Below are 222 nucleotides of genomic sequence, written 5' to 3'. Positions count from 1 at the left end.
TCATCAAACTGGTGTTGCTACTTAACAAACTCTAATGTCTAGTTGTCAAGTTCTATCATATAGTAATAAGATAATAATAAAACCGATGTCATCGACCATTATTTTAAATTCGTTTTTTTTTAATATTAGCTTAATTTTGCTGCTATCCTTAAACATAATAAATACGATTACTTTGGTTTGAATGTGAACGTACATATCATTTCATCATTTCCCATTTTTTAA

Source organism: Battus philenor, unplaced genomic scaffold, assembly GCF_028537555.1.
Source record: "Battus philenor isolate CCGP_79_NKW_IND1 unplaced genomic scaffold, ilBatPhil1.0.hap1 SCAF_5, whole genome shotgun sequence".
NCBI lineage: Eukaryota > Metazoa > Arthropoda > Insecta > Lepidoptera > Papilionidae > Battus > Battus philenor.
Note: the sequence above shows the minus strand (reverse complement) of the source record.